The sequence below is a fragment of the Bos taurus genome, chromosome 7 (assembly GCF_002263795.3).
Source record: "Bos taurus isolate L1 Dominette 01449 registration number 42190680 breed Hereford chromosome 7, ARS-UCD2.0, whole genome shotgun sequence".
NCBI lineage: Eukaryota > Metazoa > Chordata > Mammalia > Artiodactyla > Bovidae > Bos > Bos taurus.
The window spans coordinates 88,211,561-88,221,345 of NC_037334.1; the positions used below are offsets into that span (position 1 = coordinate 88,211,561).

The 9,785-nt window shown below is 49.4% G+C and overlaps 1 long non-coding RNA gene across 3 annotated transcripts in view; it reads right to left on the minus strand.

The window, feature by feature from the left end:
* Nucleotides 1-2,462, minus strand: part of LOC100616526 (uncharacterized) — a 242,730-nt gene extending 240,268 nt beyond the window's left edge. The window contains exon 1 of one of the 3 annotated variants that reach the window (NR_038196.1): nucleotides 2,311-2,462. This is a non-coding gene — a long non-coding RNA (uncharacterized lncRNA). 3 annotated transcript variants of the gene reach the window in all.
* Nucleotides 2,463-9,785: the final 7,323 nt, after the last annotated feature.

The following is a 9,785-nucleotide window of genomic DNA, read 5'->3' on the forward strand; positions in this document are numbered from 1 at the left end:
TTAAAAAATTTTCCTTTCTTAAGAAACATTGTTTCTAGAATGTAGCTTTATTTATGACTTGAAAATCTGATCTAGAATGGCTTCTTATTGTTGTCTGATATTCTTTGGTTTCATTAGCTCTAAATAGTGTTGATTTATGAAAATAGAAAAATAGAATTTAAGTGTCAAAATAGTAGAATTTGCTATACACCTAATCACCCCTGAAGCATAAGCTTGTTAAATCCTATTTAAAGGACTGTTTATTTTGAACAGAAAATTAGGCCAGTGAAATTGTTTCTTATTCACAAGAAATATGGATGTATGCATATTATGATATTACATGTGGCATTACCATAGCATTACATATATGATGGGTATACATAAAAATATATAAGCCATGGATATCCATGAATGTTACAATGGATTGTTACAGTGTGTGTGTGTGAAGTAAAGGTAGAGACAAGGCTTCTTATTCTGTTCAGGTCTTCCTTAATATACCTCTCCTTAAATTAGCAAGTAAATTAAGGAATGAAGACAGGCCAAATTGTCTTTAGACTGTGTCTTGTCCCTTTGTCACACATGCCCTCCCTCTGGGCTCACTTTGGAGGGTGTGTGTGTGTGTGTGTGTGTGTGTGTGTGTGTGTGCTTCCTTTCCTGCTTGTTGAGAAGCAAGAAGGAAGGAAGGGATGCCAGGATGGGATTATTGGTCAGAAAGGCACATCATTGCATGTAAAATGAGATGGAAACATTTGAAATCCTGCTACATGGTTATCTGGGGTGGGGTGTGTGTGGTAGCAGGCAGGCTGGTGGCATAAATCACTTGGAGAGAGGTGAGCGGGTCCCAGCTCCTGGAGTAGCCTCCCTTTCAGCTTCCGTGAAACCCGCAGGGGCTCAATGACGTTTGGCTTCAGGGAGTAGAGCTCCAAGGACACCTGTGTGCATCTGGTTAGAGACAGGAGTGTGTGTGTGTGTGTGTGTGTGTGTGTGTGTGTGTGTAGGAGGGAGGAGTAGGGACTTCGTCAAAAATTCATTGGAAAAAATACTGATCCTAAAATTCTGCCATATCATCAATTGGAGTCAGGCACCCAGGTCACTAACATGTCCCGGTTCACTCAGAGACTGCGGAACAGAATTTCTTTCGATGGTACAATATGGCTTCTTTCGTGTCTTTGGTTCTTTATGGTGCTTCCTTGGAGTGGGGCGAGGCTCTAGCCTCCCCACCACCTCTGTTCTCCATCCCCGAAAACAAACCATTCTACCACTTGAGCCATCTGCCGCAGGTGTAATGGATGGCAGGGGGCCGACCTAACCACACTTCAGTCTCTTCTAGGTCGTCACCGCTCTGCACCAAACAAATGAGTCCTGTTTCGCCACTAGGGTGCCGAGGTGGATGGTGGATGCCGGCCCCCGCCCCTGGCAGCGTTCAGCGCTTAGAAACCAGAGCCAGCTGACAACACACGAAACACACAGGCACAGAGAAAACGCCGAGCCAACGCGCGCTCCCTCCGCCCCCTCCCTCTGTTCTCTGTACCCGTGGAGGACATGAACGCAGCCTTTATACATTTTAAAGCCCCTGCGACTTCCTCTGAATTCTTGGTTACTTACGACGGCCTTTCCTACTGCACATAGCCCTTGGTGTGGTGTGTGTGTGTGTGAGCGCGCGCGCGCGCGCGCGCAAATGTGCGTGTGTATTTAAAACGCTTATTGGTAGGTCATCAGCAGCTGATCAGACATAGTAATCCAATAATCTTTTTGAATACATACAATTTTTCTTTAAAGGTAATTTTTTTTTTTTTAAAGAAAAAAGGAAATCTGTCGATTTCCTGTGCAAGTCTTGGGGTCCCAGCTTGGGTTCCAGGCAACCACAGGGCTGCGCAGCCTCCGCCTCGCCAAACTTTCCCTTTCCAGGTTTGAGCGAGGCGCAAATGTTCACTTCATGACTGAGCGGGGGCTGCTTTGCATGCGGGTGTGGGAGAGAGGGGAGCCGTGGGGACGCTCAGATAGGGAGGGGAGTCGGGTAGCGGGAACACCCCCTCAATCTCCCCCCACATCCCCCGCCACCCTCGCTTGGAACCCTGGCCGGACGCACAGGGGGCCTCGGGGCTGGAGCTGGGAGTCCAGCCTTCCCAGGCGCACAGCACCCTTTTGACCCCGGCCCTCTGCTCGGATCCCTGCCCGCCACACCTCACCCTGCTCGCCTGCTCGCCCCCACCCCCATTTGTATCCCCCTTCAAGTAGCCCCAGGTCACGGAGCCCATCTCCCGGGCCTGGGCAATGGGCGGAGGCTGGACCCCGCCAGGAATCGAACTCCGCCGTCCCCCGAGTACTCACCTCGAGTAAGGCCCTGGCAAATGCTGGCCCCGAAGCGTCAAGTTTCCTCTCCCAGCCGCTATGCCAGATCCTCCTCCTGCCTGCTGCTCCTCTCCGAAAGCTCGCCTCTCCCTCTCTCCTCTCTCTCCTCTGTCACACACAAGGATTACTTGTGACTTTTAGAGGCAAAAGCTTGCTTATTCAGAGAGGAGAGGGAGGGGAGAGGGAAGGGAGGCGGGAGGGAGGGGAGAGAGGGGGAGACTGAAGTCGAAGGGGGATGGATGGAGGATGGAGAGGGGGTGGGGAATCGGAGGTAGTGAAGGCGTAGGTAGAGGGGGAGGAGGGAGGGGACGGGTTGGGTGGAGTAACCGAAGATGGGCTGGGATGGGACGGCGAGGAATAAATTGCTCCCCACCCAGCTGCAGTGCGACGCCCCCAGCGTCCTGGGGGAGCCGGTACGTCAGATCGCGGCCGGCTTTAGGCGGGGCAGTACAAAAGCGCCGCGGGACCCCCTTCTCAGGCTTCCACCCCGCCCGAGCGAGCGCCGGAGGCCGCTGCACGCTCCAGCGGTCCTCCGCCCGGACCGGGGTGGCTGTCTAAGGGCTCCAACGCTCCACGCAACTTAGATTTCCTTCCTGGGCTCCTGGCCACCCTCGCCCGCGTCTCAGACCAGAACTAAAAGCTCGCGGAGCCCCCCGTGCGTCCTTAGCCTCCGGCGCCCACCTTAACCAGAGCCCCTGGGCCGGGTTAAGTCAGCCCCGCGGCTCTGTTCACATTTGGGGTACCTCCTGAGCCAGTTATGAAGGAGGTGTGTGTGTGTGTGTGTGTGTGTGTGCGCGCGCGCGCGTGTGTGTGCGCAGCGCGCAAGCTCCAGGCTAGAAAGAAGGTGACATCCGGGCACGAAAAAGTAGCTTCGGTCTCCTGCAGCTTAGAGCCCGGCGACCTAGTCCGGTCACATCCAGTACTTGAGATGACAGTCTGCGTCAAGGACCAAGGCAGGAGCTCACTGGATCATTTCAACTGAGTTTCTATACAACTAGGATTGTTTATAATCAGTACTATTAAATACGAAAATAGGCTTTAAAAAAATAAAGAATAGTTGCAGAGAAAGAAGGGGGTCATTTTAGCAATGGTCAGGAACCAAGTGGTTGAAATGTTTTGTGTGTGTGTGTGTGTGTGTGTGTGTGTTGACAAGAGCATCCATGATGGATAAAGGTGGAAGCTTTAGACTGGTACAAAACCAGTTCATTACGTGACAGGATTAAAAAAATAGGAGCATGCTTTTCGACATAGACGACACATTAGTTCTCTGTTAACTGCATTAAGCCAGCCCCACGGAACGATTACTCGGCCGCTTTCAATGTGCAAACATGGGTAGGTATACTACAGAGGGTGCGCACAAGCGTTTGCAGAACTCTGTACACACATATACACACATACATATATACACATTTATAAAGAGAAAAACTGAACACCAACACCCTAAACTCATAAATACGTATGTTTTCTCAAACAACTACTCCTTAATATGGCAATTTTCCTCCACATTTCCTTGCTAACCTGTAGATGCAACATTAGAGTTACAGAGTAGGCTACTCGGATCGACATAATTCTGCTTACATTTATCGTGGATGACACGTCATAAAATGCTAGAGGGGGAGGGGAAACCATGAGGGGCGTGGAGATGGCTTTTATTAACAATTATAGTCTCCCCTCGCTGTTTAATTTAAATAATAGCAATGATGTCACGGTAACCATCCTCCTTCTCCCAGTCCAGCGAAACCACTGGGATGGTTTGGTGAACAATGCATTGTATATTTGGTTAGGGGATGATTATTGCTGTAGAGTTATATAGACTCATCCTGTGGCCTTTATAAAAAATTGCTGAACATTAACTTATTGGAACATTTGGCATGTTTTAGAGACCATTGACCTGCCACATCTTCTTCCAGAATAAGGATTATAAAATGCTATGCCCACCATACTTGTGCAGGAAAATGAAACAAACGAAGCTGTTCTTTAAAAATTGTTAGTTGTAGGCAAACAAAAATATTTCCCATCATCAAAACGAGCCGGTGTGCAGCCTATTAAACAAGCAGCATATTTTACCAATCCGAAATGCAGTTTTAAAAATTCTTTCAGAGAGCGCCGATAGGAGGGGAAGTAGGTAACATGGAGCCTCGTTCCCAGCCTGCACCCGCGGGTCGCTGGCCAGGAGCGCGCACTCGGCGCACAACGGTATCTCGGCCCTTGCGCACCCGCGCAGTTTGGGGCTGGGTTTCCGAGAATGAGCGCAATCTCCGTGGACCGCTACCCGTTTAGAAATGAGTATTTGTGTAAAAGCAAAGGTCCAGGCTATAGTACAATGGCATGGTGGAGCTAGAACTCTTATTATTATTATTATTAAACAATTGCTTAATAATTAAACTGCTCTGCTTATTAAATACCATTTTGCCTCTTTCTCTGAAATTATTAGCCAGAGTTTGCTTCTAATGAGACCTCAAGATTGAGTTCTCTGGAAAGGGGGTGGGCCTCGACAAGGTGTACAGCTTTGAGGTGCAGAACAATTCATGTGAAAGAAAGTAATTGCTTATCTAAGTAAAAGAGGAAAAAAGAAACTTAGGGTTTAAATAGAGTTTATCAGTTTGCAAAACCTTTTTATATTTCAAACAGCGAACTTCATAAATTACACTCCTTTTCTTTTTCATCATGTACCACCTCAGAGATTTCCTCTTTCTTGCTAGTAAAATGCCCGTGAAGGTTTGAATTAGACACCCAGTAGTCCCAGCAATGTCTGGCCTGCCCCTATTGAAGATTTGGGATCCTTTTTGAGGACTCAAGAAAAACCCCAAATCTGAAACTGGTTTGGTAGTGAGGTGACTTCACTGAGTTTATCAGTCTTTTAAGCACCGCACGATTAGATAGGAAAGGTAACTTGAAAATACAACCTGATTCTAGGCAAAATCATTTTTGTATTCTTGGCTTGAGAACATAGTTTTATCTCCAAGTTCCGCCCAGAAGCAGACAGGGACGGCTGCATGTCAGGGCTGGTCCCTACCCAGATCACGACAGGATCTTCAGCTGGCAGATGATATCCAGCAAATGGGATTCATGAAGAAACTCTTGTGCTTTAAAAAGGGGGGGAGTGGGGGTGCTGCATCCTGATTCTTTTTGCTGAGAGCTCCTGTGATAACAATCAATGGCTTTCACAGCATCACGGAAAGCAAGAATTCACTACTAAATGGTTTTGAACATAATGTTCAAATGGAGCTAGTTTAAACTCTGTTTTTAAAAATCCCCCTACAGGTATTACTCTTCTCTCTGCTTATCTTTTACAAAGATTATCTAAAATCTCATTTATAGGTAGTCATTGCTGGGGTTGTGCTCCAATTTACAACACAGAGACACAGGGGCACTTTGGAGGTCATGTAAATACCAGTGTCAAGGGGCTGTCAGATTTACCTGGTAGCTTTAGCTAATAAATGGGAGCTACTCCAAAAAAAGACCTGTTTTCATTTCTGTAGTTGCAACTAAGGTCTTTATGAATGTGAGTTTCTGGCTGAACTCAAAATTAAAAGAGTTGGGATACATGCCCAAATCTGTAGATAACCACTTGGACACCCAGCCTCTGGCCACTGTCTTCACAGTTATTGTCATAATTTTCCAAGGCTTTGCTTTTAACCTTCATATCACCAGGGCTTCCCTGGTGACTCAGATGGGAAAAGAATATGCCTGCAATGCGGGAAACCCAGGTTTGATCCTTGAGTCAGGAAGATCTCCTGGATAAGGGAGTGGCTAACTTCCAGTACTCTTGCCTGGAGAATTCCATGGACGGAGGAGCCTGGCTACAGTCTATGGGGTTGCAAAGGGTCAGACACGACTGAGAGACTAACACACACACACACCCACACACACACATACACACACACACACACACCACCTTTAATGATATGAATTAGTCCTGTCAGGACTAAACGCACAGATTCAAATTTAGCCTTAGAGTTGGTCACTTAAACATTACTCCCTATTTTATCATCTAAAACTAAGCCTACTCCCCCAAACTGAGCATTTGGCTTTTTATGTCTCAAACCCTTCCTTAGGTCTCTAAGGGTTCAAACCAGCTCTTAGGATTGACTTCCATAAAGGCAACTATTATGCTATCCACAAGTAAACTGAAGAATTGGGGAGGGAGCTCAAATTTACCATTCGTAAATTTTCTTTCATTTCTGTCTAATAAAGTGGAGGCTGACTGTATTAAATTCCCTCCACAGCTTACCAGAATTGATAATATGTTTGTTTGTTTGTTTATTTTAAGTCTGAGAAAGCGTCCCATGGTCTTGCATCTTAGGAAAGGTCGCGAACTGGCTCTTTTCGGATGACTTTTAGAGACCTGTGCCCGCAGTCGATCTCAGGCAAAGCTACCCAGATGAAGGCGGAGCTCCGTGTCGCCTGAGAAGGTATTTTACCTAGACTCCTCTGCTTCTGCATCCTAATACACACTCAGCCACACTCGCAGGATTGGCAGGCTAATAAAAGTCGAAGAGGGTAGAACCCCACAGTTTCTCCCAGAGGGACTTTAGCCAGAGAGACAGCGGGAGCAACCAGCTCCACGCCTCTTGCGCCTGGACTACAGGCCCCCCCCTGAGGCTGCGGCGGGCGATGTCAGGTGAGCGGCTGGGGAAGAGGGTGCTGGAGTCTCGTCCCAGCGCCCCCCTCCACCCAGGCCTGCCCCGGGCCCCTCTCCCGCAGCGCCTGGACCCGGAAGGCCATTCCTTTCGGTCTTTTCCTGAAAAAAACACCTGCTGCCGCAGATCAAGGACACCTGATACCAGACGTAAACAGAAAAAGGGAAGAGAAAACCCCACCCTTGTTAATTGCGTTCGGTTGGAATCCCGGCTGCCCGATCCATTACATAACGCCAGCTCAGCGGGACACCTGTGCGGATGCTGGCGCTGAACCCGGTACCGGCGGCGTCTCGGGCCTGGAACGTGGGCTCGGCTGCGCCGGGACAGGAGACCAAGGGGAAAAGGAACGAATTTCGGGCTGGAGGGGCGGCGCCTCAGTCTGGGGGATAGGTAGGGGCTGGATCCTGGAAGGGAGGCTCCAAGGGTGGCTCCCTAGTACATCCCGGACGCGGAGAGGGGGGATCAAAGCTGCGGTTTTGAGGATCCAGTGTCCTCAGGGGACATCTTATGCCCCTTACTGCTCCAGGCTGGGGTGGGTTCCCTGGGGCGCCTCCTCTGGCCTCATTAGAGGCGAGCTACTCACCTGCTGCGGGGCCCTCACGGGCGGCCCGCGCCCCGCTCCTGGGTACTATTGTTGCCCATCTTGGGGGGTCCTCACGGCGGGGCCTGAAAGGATGCACTTTTCCCTTAAGGCGGACAGGGGTTTCATTAATCGGCCATCCTTAAACCAACCCTAGAGAAACCCTATCCCGCAGTGAGGACGCGTCAGGTATCTCTTGTCTACAAATGAGCAGTTTGAGCAAACGGTGGTTAAAGCATTGAATCCTGCTTTCCCAGAGACTGGCATGTCCAGATCTTTGGGGTCTGCACCAATGCCTCCGTGAGGAAAGATCAGTCCTCAAACTGCCTGGATATCCACAGTCCTCCTCCTCAAACCTGCTGCTTCCCGGCTAAGGCGAAAGACCACAAAACGTGAAAACTCGTCCGTCAGAACCCGTGTTAATGTTTCCGAGAGTTTTCTACAAAAGAATGACAAGCTCCCCTGGTGGGCCCTTCCACCCGCTAGGACACCGTGTCAAAGGAATTTGTGTGGCGGTTTACAAATATCAAGAACTTGGACAGTACTATTGGAATAAATCCGGGCTTTCTTTCATGCAGTTCTTAGGGATTTAGTTGAGGCCCTGGAGACGTGACTCAGTCTCCCCAGCCCATAGTGAAAAAATGCTTTGGGGGATTTGGTTGGGTTGGGGGTAAAGCTAGACCCCAAGCTCCATGTGGGTCTTTTTTGAACAACAAAAAAACAAAAACAAAAACAAAACCACGCTCACTCAGCAAGAAGCAGGGACTTTCCCTGGACGTCTGCCGGCTCCCCCTTCCTCTCGAGTTAAAATCACCAAGATCGATTTCCTTGGGTCTTTCTCAACGCACCCCCCCGCCCCCATCCCCACTCCCGTTTCTGTTTCTTTCCTCTACCAATTTCCAAGACATCTGGACATTTGTGGGGGTACTCTACACCCTAAAAAATATTACTTTACATTCGTGTGCACCTAAGATGGTGTAGACCTGGGCCCCTCTCTCCGGTGGTTACCGAGTTGGAGAAATCCGCCCGGAGGCTCTGTGTGCTGGAGGCGCCAGAAGGCGCGCGGCCCAGCCTGCAAAAGCTGGCGCGCAGAGCCGGCCCCGCCGAACCTGCGCTCGCGGAGAACGTTATCCTCATAGCAAATTTTAGCAAAGCCCCACCGAACAAAAGTTAAAGCGTGACGGCACTATACCTTGGCCCGGGTTACTCAGGCGCCTGTCTCCCATTTTGGACATGCTGCAAGTGTTGGGTTTGGGGAGGTTTGCTTGGGCTGGGTTTGGATTGCCTATATAAGCCCTGCCGGAGTACTGTACGGAGGAACGCGCCTTGATGGACTCGGGTGTTAATTAACGCGCGGCTAATTTGAGCTCCAGGAGCAGGAGGCGGCGGGCCGCGCGGCGAGCCGCGAGGGGCCAGTGACCTCTAGTGGACACGGCGGGATATGCAGCTCGGGAGAGTCCGCTTGCGGGACTGGGTGGCAGAGAAAACTTCAGCCCGCGCGGATGCCGGGTCCCTCCTCGGAACCCAGAGACTAGGAGGGACATTAGTCCCCAAATTAAGGGAGAAAAGGCCCTCCGCTAGTGATGTTGAGCGAGCGAGGGTCTTAGCTCTTCTGATGTATCTGAAATCGAAACCCAGTGCGGTTTAAGACGCGCGCGCGCACGTACACACACACACACACACACACACACACACACACACACACAGATTTATTTGCCATCCTTTTCGGCGGGGGAGGGAGAGCCTACAGAAGAGGTTTGAGAACTTTGGTTCCTTAACCTAGAGGAAAGCAAGGGTTTCAAAGATTCGAGGGTCTTCAGCCAGGCAGGGAAAGGAGTCGAATGTGCTTCTGTAAACAAAGTTCATCAGTCCTCCTATGACCTATTCCTGCGTTTAAGAATAAAAATAAAGAAGACGCTTAGTTGTTTCAACAAGAGGAAAGCAAGAGAACAAATGATTTGTTGAACAGCCCATAGGCCTCTGAGTTCACACCCTTCAGGCAAGTAAGACACCACCACACACAAAAAAACGAATAACAGTTAACACACCAGAGCCTTTTCACATAATAAAAATAAAGAAAACGACCAGGAGGATAAAACGACCTCTTACCTTCCCACCCCCTTCATTTATTTTATCAGTCACGAAACAAATGCAGAAGTTGTTTTGGAAAAGATCGTCCGCGCACTGCGTGCGTCAAAAGCAAACCATAGGCCACAGTTATTCAGACCCAA